This window comes from Phalangium opilio, unplaced genomic scaffold (assembly GCF_054372755.1).
Source record: "Phalangium opilio isolate 3A_F unplaced genomic scaffold, DU_Popi_V2 ptg000352l_1, whole genome shotgun sequence".
NCBI lineage: Eukaryota > Metazoa > Arthropoda > Arachnida > Opiliones > Phalangiidae > Phalangium > Phalangium opilio.
Window position 1 is genome coordinate 2,311,044 of NW_028324228.1, and position 19,789 is coordinate 2,330,832.

The 19,789-nt window shown below is 34.4% G+C and overlaps 2 protein-coding genes across 3 annotated transcripts in view; one reads left to right on the forward strand and one right to left on the reverse strand.

The window, feature by feature from the left end:
* The window catches only part of LOC149602836 (uncharacterized), a 49,483-nt gene extending 41,449 nt beyond the window's left edge, over positions 1–8,034 (reverse strand). Inside the window, exon 1 of one of the 2 annotated variants that reach the window (XM_089860517.1) lies at positions 7,597–8,034. The gene's annotated coding sequence lies outside the window, so the exon portion shown is untranslated. Of the gene's footprint in view, positions 1–5,135; positions 5,446–7,596 lie in introns of those variants that run through there. The other variant, XM_089860515.1, reaches the window with a different exon arrangement.
* The window catches only part of LOC149602820 (ATP-binding cassette sub-family C member 1-like), a 449,544-nt gene that overhangs the window by 383,830 nt on the left and 45,925 nt on the right, over positions 1–19,789 (forward strand). The window lies entirely within an intron of this gene.

The following is a 19,789-nucleotide window of genomic DNA, read 5'->3' on the forward strand; positions in this document are numbered from 1 at the left end:
GACGTCTATTCTAATGCTTCATATCGCTTCTATGTCCTTTCTTTCATCTCTTAGGAACGATTGTAAAAAAGCTCGCGCTCACAACTCTCCTACCATCTCTGGAAGCCTCTCTCAACAAGTGTCTGTAGGCGAGGCAGTATGATAATGGGCTGTCGATCCGAAGATCCTCGGTTCGAATGAAAAGAAATTAAATATTACGAACAAATTTTAATGCCAGTGCAGCTAGAGGTGGTTCTGTGAAGAACTATTTAAATATGACGATTAAAGCATCTTCTTCTTTTACTTACCAAGTCAAGTTAATAGGTCATATTATGTATACAAAATTTTCCTAAAAATGAAACTTGAAACTACTTTTGCTTATGGAGGCAATAATAAATAATATTATCTAAACACCAAGTTATTGGAGTAAGAAGCTCAATTACAGTTAATGTTATAAAGTGTGTTTCTGCCATAAATTAAAAAGTGTGTTCTTTGAGTGAAACGGAGTGGAAAGTGTCAAAGAACTTTATCTAGCAGGCGTTAATGGGTAGATGTATGCGTACGTTAGTAAAGTAAGGCTGAAGTCACAGTGAGATGTCACTTTACCCATTGAATAAAACTATTTAATGGGTAAATGAAGGTTCAATAATCTTGTTACATTGAAGGCTTTGAAATTGTCTAATTTTTCTAAACAAGAGGGTAAGGCAGATAATAAGTACTCCGAAACTTTACTATTTCATTGATAGAATAAGATATATCAGCCATTTTAATAGTCTTGAATCTGAAAACGTTACTGAACCTTTATCTATCACAAGTGTGACTATTTTAGGGGGCAACGTTCGGGGGTTCATATCTCCGTAATTAAATGTTGTAGATCTTTGATACTTCCCAAAAAAGAACACGCCCTTTAATTTATCAGAAAACACTGTTTACAGAACTTGTTTCAGTCGCTCATTCTTAATTCTAACTTTTGATTATAATAAAGCTATGAATGTGCCTAGAATAGTAGGTGATGTTAACCGTATAAGTAGAGGTGTGCGGTTAACCGTTTCAATCGAATAACTCGATCGAATACCGAACCGAATAATTCGATTCGGTATTCGATAAGCCCATTTTCACAATTCGATTCGAATATCGAATACCGAATTCGGTTAAAGTTCGACTACCATAAATTTAGGTCTTTGGCAATAGAGAGACCCACCTTATTTAAAAAATATCATCCCAATTTTATTTGTCTCCCATCAAAAACTACCAGCAAGTGCATAGGAAAATTTAAGAAATACTTGACCACCCATGAGGAGAGGTATTTTGAAATTTAGGAGCTTCTAAATGTTCTCCTTGCTTTGTATTGACTATTGGCGAATATTAGGGTTAATACCCGATTAACCGCGAATAGTTGGCATAGTATTCGCGAATATTAGGGTTAAATATTCGCGGTTACTAGGCTTAACTATTCGCGATTAATCGGGAAGGAAAAAAATTACCAAGGCCCAACTATTCGGTATTCGATTTGGAATAAACTATTCGATTCGGTATTTGATAAGGAAATTTTTTGGTATTCGATAACCGGTTCGATACCCAAAAAGTGGTATTCGCACACCCCTACGTATAAGCTACACACAATTTGAACCGAGAACTTCTATTTAAAAACTAACTCTGATGTATTTCTAAAACATTCTGTCATTTAATGAAGTTAGACAAAAATTGACAAATATTACCAATAAAATAATTTTAGTTGCAGACGAAATCTTTGTGTTCAGTGTAAATAATAGAATTCACAACGCTTTGCGTGCGTAGTTTATAAATAGAGAAAGATGAAGTAAAGAAAAATTAATATTCAATCTTAGAAGAATGTAATCTTTATCTGGTGAGCTTATGCATAAGGTTTGAAATTGGTAATGCCCGGATCTTTTAGTTGCTTATTGAAAGCTTGAACTGATAGTATACTTAAATTTTAAATAACATGATATGTTTGGCATATCAATCGTAACGTAAATAGTTGTGATTAGTCGGTTGAAAAATTCACAATCAAACTTAGCCCTTATGCGCTCAGAGATTAACCCCTTTGAAGATGGCGTAAGTTTTAGAATCGTAGCCTACAGTTATTGTGGTCTCAAATAAGTCAAAAGCTATAATTTCCCCCTATACATATGCAAATAAGCGCCACAGTTCCACATTTCACTATCTGTTGAAGATCGACCATGTCTTGATGTAACAATTAAGGTAGATAGTGTTCGCTTCAGCTTTATAACTAATAATTGGTTACTACCAAGCGTTTCATGTTTTAAGGAAAAGGAAACCCACCCCTATCCCGGTGTTTTTTGGGAGTGGAACCTGGAAGATTTTTCCCACCTTTATGTATGTTGACACTATACACCAAAGAGTCTTTAGACCCTCCCAATCAAGTATCTACATGCTATTGTTTTCTTACAAACTATAAAACTATTTATTGATCAAGCATAAAGGTAAAATGTTACATCTTTGGAATAGAACTATATTTACAGGCTTAATGGCTAAAGGTTGTCAGACCCCACATTGAATAGCTCAACTAAACCACTTTTTTGAAACCTTCAGCGGCGAACGCGCAACTTCTGACCAAAGTTTATATGATTTGTTCCATTAGCATGAGACTACCTATACTTCGTAACGCTAGAGACTTACTGAGAGCTAATTCAAGAACGTCGGGAGAATTGACTACACTCGGTTTTGCATTCCATCTTCCTATTTAGTGTGTAGTAAGATTATGATAGTGCCTCACCAAGCGTCGCTTTTTACGAGAATCTATGACGTTTCATTTACGTCACTAAGTGACAAGCTCTCAGTAACCAGCGAGAAACTTATGGAACATATGTTATATATTTAGATAAGACTGAATCAAATTGAAACATGAGGAACAAAATTTCCCATTCCATTTTTAGGACATTTCGTCATAAAGCCACGCTGCTTTTGAAAATATATTTCGCTCCTAATAGCTATCCGAATAAATCTGTCTAAATATCCCCGCTCCTGCCCAACCTGTAAAACTGGTATATGGAAATATTGCAATAACGATAATGGCGGCTCGGCCTGGTACATTTTTGAGTACACCCACACCTCACTTATAAAAATAATATATGCTCCAGAAATATGTTGGTTTCTGGCTTTCTGTTGTTAATTTTTCCAATTATCATTGTAAAGGTATTTTATAGAATATGTCACAGAATATTTGAAAACTTTTATTGTTAATGACAACTGTAGAGCTTTCTAATTAAAAATTACAATGATTAACGTTCCATACGAAGTAAAAAATAATAATAATTATAAGAAAAAGTACTGCCACACCATATTTAAAAGGTTTCTACTCCAAACCTGAACAGTATAGGCTTAACGGTGCTTGATGGGTTCAAATATTCTTTCGAGCTTTACATATTAATTTTCTAATCCAAAATTAGTGTGAAATAATAAACAGCAAATGTACTTTGCTTAAGAGGATTGCAAAACCAAGATTGCCATGGGCAATGGTGAATTTTCTCAAAAACTTTATTATTTCACAAAACACGAAGAAATGTTTTACAGTGGAAACGATGAGTCTCAATATCAATCAATATGCAGAAAAGCTTTTTCTTATAAACAATCTCATTTATATTGCCTTTTATTTGTCTGACTATGTATCAGGTGACAATACAGGTGACAACGAAATGATAGAATCTTATTACCGAACGACTGCAGACTGAATTGAATCATTAATTTGAAATATAGTTGATCGAAATTAAAATTAAGTGTTAATTGAACCGCTAAAACCAAAGTTTTCTCGAGAAAATTGTTGCTTTAAATATTTGTAAGTTTGATTATGTTGTGAATTTTAATCGTTTAGGACTTTGATTTTCAAATTCAGACAATTTGCATTGACCCAAATTCAATAAAATACCACATCCTTTATTCATTTGTAAATATTCCATTTACAGTTATTATCTCAAAATAATATATTACTTTTCAGCAAATTGATGCCGCACTTATTCTACGAAATTGTTGAAGTACGTAACATTATAATTAATATAATTACATGGGTTCAAACCCCGAACCCCATTTTATCGAACAGGTTCATTAGGATTAGACAAGGCTTACTTAGATTGAGATTTCGCTTTCTAACAACAATTAGACATTAAATCAAGTCATTCAACGGTCAAGTTCTTTACATGTGCATAAGAAAACTTTCTATAATTGGTTTTAAGACCTTTGAAGGGTTGATGAAGTTAATTTTTACTTTACTCGATGAAGTTGTTACTTTGAAAAGTGAACTATAATTGAATGTATAAACCAACATAATAATACACTAACTGTATTGTAATGTATGTACTAAAGTCGGTACTTAATATATTGCTAGCTGAATGTTATGCTTTATTGTAATAAAACCTATAAGCTATATCGGCAGTATATTACAGTTAATTCTAACATAAATAAGCTGTACTTAAATGAAGTACCATTTGATCTGATGACAGGAATTATTATTAGCAAATAATCGGAACCTCTTCTCAACCCTAACAGACTTTACAATAAAATTGTCTTACGTCAGACTCAGATATTAATTATAAAATAAAGGGTGTTATTTTACCATTATATATACACTTTTAATAATGTTCTTTCTGAATGCATAAAGTCGTACCTCGCCCAACTGATAGCACTTAAAGCAAGAATAAGCTCCGTTTTATTTGGGAGGCACGTAATAGGTTCCAAGTTTTCTCACTTTAGGCGCAACAATCGAAATTCCTACACCCTCAATGGAGAAATCCATCCCTCAACCACTTTTTACGCTTTGAAAGTATTTCTATACTCTAACCCTAATTTCCTCGACTTCTCATATATAAACACTGAAGTTTTTCTCTAATTTCCATTTCTAACCATACAAAAAACTGTATGTAATTATCAAATTGTAATAATAATAAATTTTGTAGAGAAATTCGTAGACGGAGAAGTCGATTTTTGAAGGATTAAGAACACGGACTTCCACCGCTCTCTTTAAAAATTCCCTAATGTAGCCACCCTAGTGTTTACAAGTTGCATCACAATTTTATGAGTGTATTTCCCAATTGTTTTTTATTATTTTAGATATCTAACTGTTAATGGGTAATGAACATAATCTAATTTAAAGTTTAAAAATTTAAGTAAATATATCTTACCTCGCGGCAAAAGCCGTAGTTTTTAACACAATATTTAATGGCAGTAAATCCAAGTAAAGCCTTGTAGACAAGAAATCGACGGTATTCCTTATTCAACCCGTGAAGCTTAGCAGGTGCTGTCCATTGTATATAGACAGTATATACTTTTAATTATAAAACAAAACAATCACAAGCTTTCGAATATATTAAAATCGGTATCGAGGAAAACAAGCCCGCTGAAACGATCTCTTACAACACACAACGCGTAGACCGCGCACTGGCAAACCGTACGCGCTACCAAGCAGTACTACTTGGTCTACCTTGTAAATTCAGTGCGGGTGAAAAAAATCTTGGTAGCCCCTTTAATTTTTTGATAGACTTCATTCCCTCCCGTAAACGAAACCCTCCGAATCCTGTACCTGGTCTAACCACACCTCTTCACTATAAAGAGACTACTGGCGCATAGCGAGATTTTACGGCATAAGGCTCGTTTTTTAACAATTAAAGGATATTTTGTTTGTAGTTGTATTTGAAGATTTATTTAAAACCTAAAACTATTGTACAAATAAATACGAATTGTGTTATGGAATGAGCTAATAATTTGATCTATCATCCTCTTTACAAAAATATCTGTTGTATGTGGAATTATTGTGCAATAATATTTAATGAAAACTTTTAGTTTCGTAAAGTTTTCGAATTAGTTATTTTAAGATATTTTATATATAATTATTTTCATCTTAGTATTTGAGTTTTAATAAATTTTCACTGTTCAAATTTAAAGATTTTAGTATTAACAATTTATTTTTTGAGGTTATTTACTGTAGGCTGGGTTTTTCTCTATCACATACCTGTTAGGATCACAGTGTCGTAAGTGGCAGCTTGTATGTGGGTAGTTAAGCCCGACAACGTTTCGCGGCGCATCACCTACGCTTAAAAGGCAAAAGAACTCATCTTAAAACCGTTGCGCGTAATAAAGATATTCCGCTTTGCTTCTCAAGTTTTCAATTTATTTTTTAACCACAGTCGAAAACTCCTTTAAAAGGACATGCATTTTGTTCTTATGAGACTTAATTTTTTTTCTTATTTCAGGTTCTGAGAAAAAGGGGCCACCTGTTGTTAATCCTTTTTTCAAAAGGAAAGTTTTGAAAACTTAAAATGAAATTGCCCTTTATAAGTCGTTCCCATTTTCTCAGATTTGAAAAAATATTTATTTAAGATTTTAATCTTTCTAAAACAGATACTGATTAAATTAGTCCATAAACAAATGATAAAATATGATAATCAAGTAGACGCCGTGAATAGTGCTAAGATGGTCAATATGAATGTCTTTTTTGATAACATTACTACATACCTTTTAAAAAATATATTTGAATTTATAGACAAATTCTAAGTAATTATTTTGAATTGAAAGAGCGTTGCATATTTTGCTAGCATTGTAATAATTAACGTTTTGTCTACAGATTATGCATAGTTTTAAGATAAAAATAAGAAATTCCAAAATAATTGCTCTTTGTTCCAACGCTAGAAAGATAGACATTCTTGCCAAAAGAGACTTCTTAAACACTTCCAGGATATAAGCTTTTCTCTTCTCTTCCAGGTGAGGTCACTAAGAATAGGGCTAAAACTTGTATCGCAACACTAATTATTTAGAGTAATTATTATTTAAGGGAATCTGACGCCACAAAATTAAAATTAATCAATTGGGAATCTTCAAATCAATTTGACAGTGCATGAAAGTGAAAGTGGATGTACTAGAAATTCGGCACTGTCCTTCTCTTGGCATGTACTTCACCATCTATACTACATAGACACTAATCTGAATATATTGGTTTCTATCTACCCCTCTTTTGGTCTTCATATATTCAACAAAAACAGAAATGTATAAACATACCCTTGAATACCACAAATAATGCTCTTTAAGATTTTATGGGGGTAAGGTGGAGTGTTTGATTCTTATTAGAGGAGTTAAAGTATAAGACAAACACCCACCTCTTTTCACTTATGATTCAACCTCGCTAACGCTAGACAAGATGTTAGAATGCAGTCAGTTGTGGAGAGTTAAGGCCTTTTAACGGGAACGAGGGGCTTATAAAATTTCTGAATCAAAAGTGACCGCGTTTGATGGTATGTTTCAATTGAGAGTCAAAATAGATTCTAATCCGAATTTTAATATTCAACATAATATTCAATCTTATTCATAAATTTCCACACACTTTTATAGGGGTCAAAATAAAAAATTAAACAAAAATCAAAAGTATCCTCTATGGAATGTCTCCTTTATGTTTCAAATTTAAATTTTAGGGGTGTTTGGGTTAAAATCGTGCAGTTATGCACTAAAACAATAATGTTCAAAAATAGGAAGTAAGGATTTAAAAAAAAAATGAATCAATCCGTTAACCATAATCTAAGTTCTTTAACCATATTTTCAACTTAAATTTCAAGTCAGTTTATCAAAATAGTTTCAAGTTTTTTAATTTCTTACGCCAAGTAGCTCCTCTTCCAGTTTCATCCTAAGGGTTCAGGATTTTTTTCTTCTTCTCGATTTAAGGGTTTTAGTTCAGGATCTTTTTTCTTTTCTCGCGATTTAAGGGTTAATTATTTTCTTTTTTCTTTTAATATCTCGCGCACTCGCGCTCCTTCTCTTCTTCAACTTAGGGGTTTAAAAAAAATGTTTCCGAGTTTCTCCAAAAAATTAAGGATTCAAATTGACGAAAAATAAAGGTATCAAATTGAATAAAAAATCTCTCCGATTCTCTTCCGAAAACTTGGGGATTCAAATTGATGAAAAATAAAGGTATCAAAATGAATAAAAAATATCTCCGATATAAAATAATACTCCGGATTTCTAAGGGTTTCTTAAGGGTGAGCCGACAGGGTTTCGTTAAGGGGTTCAGATATCGACTGATGGTGGGACAGGAGGGACTTCGTAAATATAACTTCTAGTTTCTCGCAAGGATTTCTGGGACAATGACGTTTGTTGATTGACTTCGGTTTGGCGAATGGTGGACCATATTCATTACGTAGCCGGGCGGATTCATGTTATCAACGAATAGGCAAAAGTTTTAAATCTGGGACCCAATTGGGATTGGTCAGTTTAAGGGTTAAAAAAAATGTTCTAGAAGTTTCTCGGGCCAGGTACCAGGATAGTGACTCAAGGTCTTGTTGATTGGGGTCTAAATCAGCGTGACATTTCTCTGGGTTCTTGGAAAGAGTTTTCGTTGCTAGGTATTTCATTTTGCACTATGGATATAGGGGTATAGGATCGTTCTAGAAAGTACTGTGTCAACATTGAGGGGCTAGTTCCTCAACTATTGTACGAAAGAATTTCTTTTCAGTTTATTTTAAAGGGATAGGTTTAAGTTTAAAGGGTTAGTAATATCTTTATAATGATAATTTAAGGTATTTCGTTATTATTTACTGATTAATTGTAAATTTAATTCGATTTTTGAGTTAAGATGGTTACACATACTAGATGGTCTAATTTGTTATTATCAAATGAGATTTTACAATTTTTCTGATGTTTTTCGGAACTATTTTCCAACACAATTAAATAAAAGTAAATATTTTTAATTTATTACAAAGGTTAGGGCGCGATTTTACCTCTCGGAGTAACTTATTTCACGGAAAGGTATATTGCACTGGAAGTACTTGTTTATCCATCTAAATCACAATAGAGATGGTTAGTTTCTCATAATATTGGAAACCAGCAACGGAATCTGCAGTGAGACACACCTAATACATCTTTAAACTTAGAAGGTTCGAAGCAATTCGAAAGGATCCCAATGTAATTTGTAAACAAAACTAAACACAACAAACTAATTACAAACGCTGTTTCTTGATGTTGCTTCGCGAGCCAACTTGAAGCTTGTTTCGGCGTAGTGTCTCAAGTTTTAACAAAAACCTGTGATAATACTATGTTTTAGCTGGGTGAAAATAGTCCTAAGGATATTTCTACATGGGGTGAGAAGACAGTAGACAGCTTCAACGGAAGCATTAGCAGAAGACACTAATGGAAGCGTCTTAAAAGTGTAAACCGAGGCTGTTGAAATCGCTTAAAACTGGTAATGAAGACGGTTTCAAAACTGAGCCAAACATTTCTGAAACTTTTCCCACATAAGTGTTAACATAGCTTTTAAGGTATTTAAAGAGCTGTTGAGATGTCAAACATAAGCGATAACATTACATTTTCTCAATATGGATACAGCTTCCACTCATGGTTCATGCTCTCTGTTTTTTTCTCCTTGTGTTGGTATTTAAAGAAATATTACAACACCTAAATAAAATGAAAATATGGTAAATATTCTTCATCATTTTGATGGCTTTTGTAGTTGTGTACCTACAAATTCCTGTTGCATTTCGATAATCCAAGAACATCTTTTGGTATTAACATTTCAAATATAAGTTGAGAATTTAATTTAGCTATGCTACATTTACGTATATTCTTAACGCATATATAGGTGTTATTTTATGTAAACCAAGTTTAATTTCGTTTTTTTTTATCGGTTTGAACCGGACCGGGCCGGACCGAAAACTTACGACACCCGAGCTAACTTGAGAATACGATTAAAATCGGCGTTTTGCATATTATCCACTTTGAAGTCTTGAAGATGCTTTTTACCGCAGTGGTTTCCAAACGCTGGGTTAAGACACATTACTTAGTAGTGAAATTTGAAAACTGTGCCGCGAGATTTTCAGATCAACTTTGAATAATATAGTGTCTGGCATTTTTAGTGAGCCTTTTGTACAATTAACATCTATTACTGAAAAACTTGTATGCCACTTGGTAGTTACGCTTTATTATTGTATTATAAGATACATTAATTTATATTGTATATTTGTATTCTATTATTATATAACGTTCACTAGATTACTAATTTTTCATCCTATAACGTACACTAATTTTTCATCCTATAATGTACACTAATTTTTCATCCTATAACGTGCACTAATTTTTCATCCTATAACGAACACTAATTTATTATCCTCTAACGTACAATAATAATAATAAGTATAGTACGCTGAAACACAAAAAAAAATATTTTAGTTTTACAAAAGGTGTATAGCGTCTTCGAAAACTTTCGGTTCAGAACAAGCTTAAAGTTAAAAACACATTAACAAGCTTAAAGTTAAAAACACATTAATTTTTAAGTTTAAGGTCCTTTAATTGATCCAAGAGTTTTGACCACCACACTGTTAAAAAAAATGGAACTGTTTGACACCTTTAGAGGTGTTTCCTAATGCATCCCCAGCAGCACCCCTATTGGTGTTTAAAAGCACCATTCGAGAGGATGTCAATACGCACCTTTGAAAACGGTGCGAAATAATACCTTCTCTGAAGGTGCTTTTTATATCCTGTTAGGTGTTTAAATCACTTTGAATAGAGGTGTATATTAATACTAGAAAAAGTGTTAATAAACCCTTTAAAAAAAAGGTCTTTTTGAGACTAATTTGGTGTTTTTAAATTCCATTGACGTTGGTGCTTTTTAATTCCTGTTACGTTTAAAACATCACCCTTAATAGAGGATTATAATTATACCAAAAAGGTGTCTATAGACTCTGTAATTGGTGTTTTTTGAAATTATTTTTTTCAAAACACATGAGTTACCATAGATTAGTCTTTCAAAATAGCTGCTCAAAATCTGCTGCTCAAACCCAGTGGATTAAGGGTAAATGTTTTTTCTGCTGTAAGCCTTATTCAACCGTGTAAGAATTGATGCGTGTGAAATGGTTACGTTTAACCTTTACTGTATATCCTCAATAGTTCTATTTTAGGACCTGTTTTACATCATTTAAATGTGTATTTAATTTTTGGCTCACTGTGAACCGTCAAGACCTCCTCAAATACACACGAATTTAAGGAACCAATCCGAACAACGCTTACCAAAATATTTAGAAGTAACATTTAGTGAAACTAGGAAAGTTAAATTTCATGTTTACACTGTATATAAATGTAGTAAAGCTGAATTAAAAAGTAAACACCAAATTCGATATATTAATATAAAAGATCTTCTTGGAATATTGAAATGAAACAGAGCTTTATAGCTACAAAACTACTTAAGGAATCGTAATGCCGAAACATATTTAACATATTTTCATTTAATATTCTACAATAAGAAAATGTTATGGTTTTGTAAGATATAATTTTATCCTGCTCCTGATATGCGTGTAGTGTTTCGACTCAGATGCAATCTTCATTACTCGTTCTATATAAACTTTCACTTGTGTGGTTCCGAAGAAAGAAAATTATCTTAAATATTTAAATAAATATAAATGATATTAATTTTTTTAATCGTAAGTATTTTAGCTTAATTCTAGTTAAGTGGTTTTAAGAACGTTTTTCTTAAAATGATTTTAAACATAGCTATTGTTGAAGTTTGACTTCTAGCGTAAACCGTTTACACAATTTTTGGAAATTTAGGGTATATAAGGCGATTGATTGACAAATGGTAGGAATAAGCGCAATTGAGTGGACCTTTGGTCGAAGCCCTGCCATTGGGAGACTAGTCGTTTCTCGTAACTTAAGCCGATCGCGCGTACATCTTAATCCCAACGATGGTAATGGAGTAGAAGCCAATGTTTCAGTTTGGCGTGTATGTGGTATACACAGAAGACTATATGATGGTGTTGTCAGAAGACAATAAGTACAGATAAACTTGTATGTCGTATATACCATTAGAAAAACAAGTGTGGAGATTGCTTAATGAAGTAGAATTTTTACCTCTCCGAGTGACGATGACGTCACGGAGGGGTATTGCACTGGACGTTTCTGTGTGTCTGTCTGACACCGTGTTCGCAGTTGGCAAATCGAAGCAATTTCCGGACCGCGTTCGCAGTATACAGAAATTCGAAAAATGTTACTTCGTTGCTATATCCAACTTAGTTAAGGTCAATCATTAACTACCCGTTACATCTTCATCTACTGTCTAACCACCAATTGTTTCACCCAATGCCAACCGGTATCTAATGGCTTCTTACAACAACACCATGCAATAGTCTTTCGTGTACTCCACATACGCCACACGCGGCGAGCGGTTAGGGTTATGAGAAATGTCGAGCCTCCGAATGGCAGAGCTTCCACCAAAGGTTCTCGCAATTGCGCGTTTTCTTATCTCTTAGTGTGAATCAATGACCTTTATACCCTTAATTTACAAAAGTTCTGATATAGGTGTTCCCTAGAAGTATAACGTTAAAGATAGCTTTGTTTAAAATTATTTTAGGAATTAAGTTTCTTAAACCGACTTAACTATAATTAACGTAAAATACTGACTATTAAAATAATTAATATCACTTATATTTATTTAATTATTTAAGTTAAACTTCTTTCTTTGGAGTGACAAAAGTGAGAGTTTATATAGAACGAGTAATGAAGAAACGCTACACATATCAAAGTTAAAATAAAGCGAGTTGGATGAAAAGATATCTTACAAAACGATAACATTATCTTTTTGCAGAATATTAAATGGAAATATTTTAAATTTTTTTCGGCATTACGATTTTTATAGTAGTTGTGTAGCTATAAAGTTCTGTTTCATCTCAGACACACAGATACGTCCAGTGTAATACCTCTCCGTGACGTCATCGTCTCAAGGGGAAATTAAAGTAATTTTTATGAATTACTCTAATTCCAAGACATTCCAGCATATTGAACTCTTCGAGAATTGTTTTCAAATGATTGAAAAATCATAATAAGTATGAATTCCCTCAAATTATTTGTATAAGGAAGTCCAAAGCAATTTTTAAAATATTTGGGATATTTTTAGGATGCTTCACTATGCAGGTTGAATTAATAGGTGATTTCAATCTAAGGTCATATCAAAAACCTTTCACTTAAAAAAACACCATATCAGCTAAACAGTGTTAAGTAAAGCCCAAAGGTGTTTATTCGCACCATTCAAACAGATTTATATTAAAAACACCATTTTCGTTTTAAAAAAAATTTGATAAGGGTCAATTAACACCTAAAGGTGTTTATACGTACCAGTGAATCACCATTTCCTTAGAAAATACCTTAAAAGAGTCATCGAGCACCTTTTTACGGATAAAACACCATCTCAGTTAAAAAAAACTCTAAAAAGAGTTTATAATCACCTCAAGGTATTTCCGAACACCCATGAAACACCTTTTTTTCTAACAGTGCAGATCACCTTATTCATTGATCTGATCAGGCTATAGCTTCCATTTTTTAAGCATGATCTCTTTTTGTGCGGCTAGAGGAAATTTAGCTTTAGTGTATGGACAAAAGTGAGTAACCACATTTGAAATTTATATCGAGAGTGTAGTGTTTACACGCCAACTGAAATGCTAATAGTACTTTTCATAATGCTTGAATAATTGAATATTTTAATTAAAACGCCTGTAGTTGCTTATTAATATACAGTAATAGTTTCATATGCTGGAAAATGAATGGATATAGAGTTCTCCTATCGACTTGGATAGGTAAAAATTTGGTTTCCTACCTTTTTTTTTCAAAAATGGTTCGTTTTATGTTATCTGATCTTTAACCAACACTAATTTAACAGCCAAGATATACGAACAATACTATTTCCAAGAGCATTAAAAACGTTTATCGACATAATTCAAGTATCTTGATTATTAAAATTTTTAAATCCAAGATTTCATGAACTTTAAAGTGGCATTGAAAAAACCATGGAGCAATAAATGCACTTCACAACAGAACCATTTTTAAAATTTACTATTTTTCTGAAATAATAAAGCATTCATTATAAATCGAAACAATTTTAATGAAAGTTCAATATCCTGACTTTTTTTTAAATCCACAGAACGCTTTCACTACTTCTGTCAAAATATAGTTTAATAAAGCATACATATTGATGGCGAGTTTTGCGGTTGTTGACGTAGTACCCTCTTTCGCTTGATTGCTTTAACGAAAGAAACGTTTTATGAAGTGAAATCGCTTTTTGAGAGAGAATTTTACAAGGCCCATTTAACAATTCGTAACGTTTACACTTTAGTAGTTATTAATAATTTGTGTAGATATCTAAAGCTTATTATGATAATAATTTTTCGTGTTGGAAAGTGAAATGATTTAGAAAGTTTTTAGTGGTTTTGGAATTTATTATGAAATTGCCATTATCAATATTTACTCAAAGAAAGTAGAACATAACGGAATAATTTCCTACAGTTACTGGAATATTCTTTCCAAAACATTAACAAGTTGGGAAGCCAAAATAATCCTCTCCGAGTCTAGGCGCAATTAGGAGGTTTTCTTAAATAATTAAATAAAATTGATGTTAATTATTTCAATCGTCAGTAATTTTCCTTAATTCTAGTTAAATCATTTTAAGAAACGTTATTCGTAAAATCATTTTAAACATAGCTATTGTTGACGTTTGAATTCAAGCGTATGCCTCTTTAACAATTTTTGGAAATTTAGGGTATATAATGCGATTGATTCCCTATAAGTGGTAAGAAAACCCGAAATTGCGTGAACCTTCGTTGGAAGCGCTGTCATTGGGAGGCTAAACGTTTCTCGTAACCCTAGCCGATCGCTGCGTACTTCGTAATACCAACGATGGGAGTAGACGCCAAAAATTGCTTTCTGCGAACACGTTTGCTCCGATTTGCCAACTGCGAACGCGATGACAAACACACAGACAAGTCCAGTGTAATACCTCTTCGTGACGTCATAGTTACTCGGAGAGATTAAAATAAATACCATAAAAATCCGTAAGCCATACAGTGTGCTTTGCTGCCATTGGCTGCAACATTTTGCAAAGGTACACAGGAAGTCCGTTATTCGACAGCAGCAACTCGTGTAAAACCCAACACCAACATGTTTTTGTTAAATCGCATTACATGCTAAAGATGTTAATATTATGTCACGGGGCTTTGAAAATAATTATTAAAATCGTTGATAGATTTAATTTTAGAAGTAGGAATGGAGAACAGAGTAATCTGGGTGCGCGTCAAAGTCCCGGACCCCCCTCCACGCGACGGAGGAAAATGAAAGAACAGGCGTGTCATAGCGACAGAGGTAAAAAGGAATTAGGTATTTTTCGCCGTCCCCGTCAGCAACGTCATCAAAACGTAGTTTAAGTGAGCCAATAAGACAATTTAAACTTTTCGTTAGGTGTTGGAGGGAGGGGCTCTATACTGGGCTACGAGTCGGACTGAAGTAAATACTAACCGTTCTCCATTCCTACTTCTAAAATTAAATCTATCCCTGTTAAAATCTATTCTCCTTTCTTGCTTAAATTGAAAGTACGGGCAAGTAAAAGCACATTCAATAAATAACCATGCCTACATATGTGCTAAAAACATCTCCATGCTTAGCTGAAGCGTAAAAGTAAATAACTTTTTTTTGCGGGGGTTAATCAATAGAGCACCCACCTCTAGATACAGATATTTCAACCCTCTTAATTTTGTCTCGGTATTATCTTTGGTGTAACCCACTCATATACTGAAGAAATACGCCGCTAGTAAAATATATCTGAGATATTTTCCTCAATTAGATCACGGTCCATTTTTCTGACCGATAATTTATATGTACAAGCATGAACGCTCTCCTTTCCTTTTGAGATCTTTTTAAAATAGAGTTACATCTCCAATATAGGTTATATCATTTAATTCGACCTTTGGAAGTTTAAAAATTGTAGATTACCATTTATGTTTCCTCGTTTTTAAGTGACAATATTTTCTAAGTTTACTCCATTGGTTTTGCTTTCACAAATTTGAACTGTGCTTTTACGAATAAAAAATGGTTTAGCGGGAAAGCTATTTCCGAGGGACGAGAAAGCTTGTGTTAATAATCGCCATTTGTTTTACAATTTTTTAACTCCTAGTAGCGTAGCGATTGGCTGACGTCACGTTTGCTAACTCTATGCGCGGTAAATTAAACCCGGTGAACAGGTTCAGTATAACTGGGAATGACCAAAATACCTTAATCATTTCATATGAAGAAACTGGTAACGATTGGAGACTACTTCTCCTTCGAATTCATCAGAACATTTACCTATACTCAGTACAGGTATCTTTACACTTAAAAGACCAGAATGTTGAGGGAGAAAACTGGGAGAGATGGAAAGGGATCGAATACAGGGGAAAACCGAAAACCAAAAGTAAATGTGGTGAAAATGTCAAATTCACGTTACACATTAGATCGTAATAACCACTAAACCTTCAGATCATAATATTACATCGGCATGTATTGGTATCAGGAAGTCATACCCATCCTTGGAAGGCATAATTGGGCCCATTTCTCAAGTGATGCATGGGGTGAAATTGGGATTGACCAAACTACGTATTAAAAACGTCAGTTGTCGCGTAACGAGAAGTGCATATGCTGCATTGTATATTTTCCCTCCTACAGTAGGAATTCAACTACTGCAGGTAGTTTTTCTCGGTCGGGAGTGTTTTGATTGTCTATTTAGCCACATGGTATGATGTACATATACGATGAGGCTCTTAGTTTGACCTACCCTGTTGTTGTAGTTCCTGTTGTGCCAGAATACTCGCCTTTGGTATTATACAATTTTTCGTTCGCCATTGAAGGGAAGGTGAAAGGGAGATAATTGTGGTGAGGTGATATTTTTCGTTCGTCTACTTAAAAGGAAGGAATTATGATACTAAGGTTAAGCTATACACTCTCCCTTTAAAATTCCTCATACCCGTCGGTAAGACGATTTCACTCTTTCAATACCGCTCCCCTGTTTCAAAATTCTAAGAAATCTAGGGGAATTTAAAAGCAAAAAAAAGTATATACTGGCGTTATTTTTAGAATGGTCTTAGGGCACCGGGATATTACAATTATTGGGTGTTTTACCGAATTTTTTCCCTTTCAAACGCTTCTGGCTATAATTTCATGTAAGAAATTTATAAGATGCGATAAGTATGCGTCGGCATAAGTCTACGTTGTAAAGTAAAACTTTCTGAGCGATAAGTATGTAATCATTTTAGCACTGTTAAAGGTAACTCGATCATCGAAGGGATAATAACTACCACAATTATATATCCACGCTATTATGTCTTTATCCTTGCCGCGTACATCTTAACCCAAATGCTGACAATGGATTAGAAGCCAATATTGCTTTCTGTGAACTGCGAACACGGTTGGGATATTGCGAATACGTTTTCAAATGTAATAGTCGGTAGTGTGGCGCATTCCTGTAGGCCAAGTTTGCGGGCGACTATGTTTTAGGTAATAAAGATCTTATCATATAGGTGCCAACTAATTCGTATCTGCAGGTGGCGATTTGCTCGTAATACAGTCTTCGTTAACACCTTTACAAACCTCAATTACTCCCATGATTAATCGCTAACTGAAACCTGATTCATCACAACATGGTGAAGACCCTTATAGGACCCAATTTCCGTGGAAATCCATAGTATTAATAAGTAAAATAAGTCGAGACACTTCCCGTTACGCATTGGTGTTATGCAGTGAAATTTTAAGGGATTTACAGGCGCTATTGGGATCAGTTCACTTCAGTTCCACTTAATATCAAAGGTTTCAGTTTTGATGTAGAGAAATGAAATGCATAAGTGTAATCAAGTACGGATTTTAATTAACATCATCCGCCAGTTGTACAAGGAGTTGGACACGGGGCGGGCAGACGAAACGAAGTAGTAAGGCGTATCGTAGACAATCCCCACACCAGTTCACGGGCATTCGGAGCGGAATTAAATTGTTCAAATACAACACGTGGTGAAGGATTTTACCCCTACCAAAATTCAATTTCACCAACATCTTAAACCACAAGACTTTGGACCACGTGTAGAGTTTTGACAGTGGGTATTGGACCAAATTGAAGTTGATGGAAATTTCCTAAACAACGTAATTACGAGTGATGAGTGTACGTTTTACCGGGACGGTACAGTTAACCGCCAAAACATGCACTACTGGGCGAGGGAAAATCCCCATTGGCTAAGGGCGAATCATTACCAAGAAAACTGGAGGATCAACGTTTGGTGTGGATTGTTAGGTGATCGGGTAATCGGACCTGTTTTCCTCGAAGAACATCTAAACGGAGATCGTTACGTTGATCTCTTAAACACCGTAGTGTCCGATGCCCTAGACGATCTTCCCTTAGCAGAACGAAGACGAGTCTGGTACCAACACGATGGTGCACCACCGCATTTTGCACGTGTTTCTCGGGATTGGCTAGACGCGGAATTCGGTCCCCAATGGATCGGTCGTGGTGGTCCAGTCGCTTGGCCACCTCGTTCGCCAGATTTAACGCCGGTGGATTTTTTCTTTTTGGGGTATGTACAAAAGCCTTGTGTACGCCACTGAGCCACCAACACTTGATAGCCTTCGAGACCGAATTCAGCGAGCGGCTGCTCTCGTTTCTCCCGAGATGTTAACTCGCGAAAGAGAAATCTGGGAATTCCATTGTCGGCAATGTGTCAATGTCGACGGAAGACATTTTGAACATTTAATTTAATGCTTTGTTATTAAAAATGAATTTGAAGAGTTTAATGTTTAAATTTGAAAATTTTTGATTAACTTCAATTTGGGCTATTTGGTTTCCGCAAGTGACATCTTTTCTTTCCTAATTAAAATCCGTCAATGATTACACTTATGCATTTCATTTATCTACATCAAAACTGAAACCTTTGATATTAAGTGGAACTGAAATGAACTGATCCCAATAGCGCCTGTAAATCCCATAAAATTTCACTGCATAACACAAATGCGTAAGGGGAAGTATCTCGACTGGACGCCGGCGAAGTTTCCACACGGTATATTCCTATTTGCTCTCGCAAAGGTAAAAGAGAACGATGAAGTTTTTACAAGCTTGACGAACTTGCATAAAACTTTACGGAGAAAGTCGCAAAAGCGAGAATAGCCATATTTATTTTCTCTTAATCCCGTATTTTACCTAACAGGTTTACACATGGAATCTGTGTTCTTCATATTCAGGTTTAAAAAACAATATAAAACATTTTCTCGTTAATGCTGACACGAGACACGATCAATTAACTTAAACTGGTCAAACCAAAAGCGGATTATGCTTCACACATAAAGTACGTAAGTCCCACTTTTCCATAGCTTTGGCCATGGATTTCATGACATTCCCGAAGTAAAACTAAGCAGACGAAAACAAAAAGGTTTTAACCAATCATAAGCCCTAACCGTAGATAACCGCTTTAATGCCAGACCAATCGGCGACGGCTATTACTATTTTCTTGCATGGGACCTCGACTCGACCTCGCCGTCGACATAACCGGAAAGCTCGGAAGGCAAAATACCGTAATCGTTCGTTAGTTGTTATATTATATTCAACGTTTTAAAGCTCAAGTTTCGAAAATTTTCAGTAATTTAATTAAGTCTTCAACTAAATATTATAAGATTTTTTTTAATTTCAACATAAAAATAGCTCTGCGAATAATAGTAGACTCGAAAACTACCCTAAATTAAGCCTTGGCTAGGTATCAGCGGTCGAGCTTTTGCGATTTTACGGACCTTGATCAGCGGTATCCCGATTTCCGAGCCGCCGGCGGCTGAGCTCGCCGTAGCCGCGGGAATAGAAAACATTCCTCGTAAAAAACAGATACACGGCGTCTTAAAAGTCCAAGAAAAAGCTACCCAGATTGATATGATCTTCGTGCCTTACTCCCAAACAATCTTTCGTATTGTGAATAGTTTTAACTAAAGAATATTTCAGACACTCTACTCAATATTTATAGTAGTACCCTAATTTCAACAGAAAAAT